At 72.2% G+C, this 278-nt stretch overlaps 1 protein-coding gene across 1 annotated transcript in view; it reads left to right on the top strand.

Annotated features, from left to right (window-relative positions):
• The first annotated feature begins 244 nt into the window (after positions 1–244).
• LDLRAD4 (low density lipoprotein receptor class A domain containing 4) overlaps positions 245–278 on the top strand; it is a 433421-nt gene continuing 433387 nt past the window's right edge. The window contains exon 1 of the mRNA XM_077778111.1: positions 245–262. The gene's annotated coding sequence lies outside the window, so the exon portion shown is untranslated. The remainder of the gene's footprint in view (positions 263–278) is intronic.

The following is a 278-nucleotide window of genomic DNA, read 5'->3' as shown; positions in this document are numbered from 1 at the left end:
GTGTGTCTTGGGACTGGTATCCAAAGCCCGCTGCCCATTGGGCCCTGGTAGCCCGCGAGGTAACTGGCGCACGGATCAAGTCGGCCTGNCCCCAGCCAGCCTTCTCTCGGCACTTGGAGTTCCCCGTCCGGCCGGCGGTGGGCGCGCGCCCCACGAGGCCCGAGCCCGCTGCCGTGTGTTCTGCCCGCCCGCCCGGCTGAGCCTTGGGGTCCCGCGGCCTCGGCGCCCACACGTCCCCACTCCTTGCACGCAGCCTGCAGAGGTTGGTGCGGCCCGTG

The sequence above is a fragment of the Crocuta crocuta genome, unplaced genomic scaffold (genome assembly GCF_008692635.1).
Source record: "Crocuta crocuta isolate KB4526 unplaced genomic scaffold, BGI_CrCroc_1.0 scaffold26, whole genome shotgun sequence".
Classification (NCBI taxonomy): Eukaryota; Metazoa; Chordata; class Mammalia; order Carnivora; family Hyaenidae; genus Crocuta; species Crocuta crocuta.
Note: the sequence above shows the minus strand (reverse complement) of the source record. Positions and strands in the feature narration are given on the sequence as shown.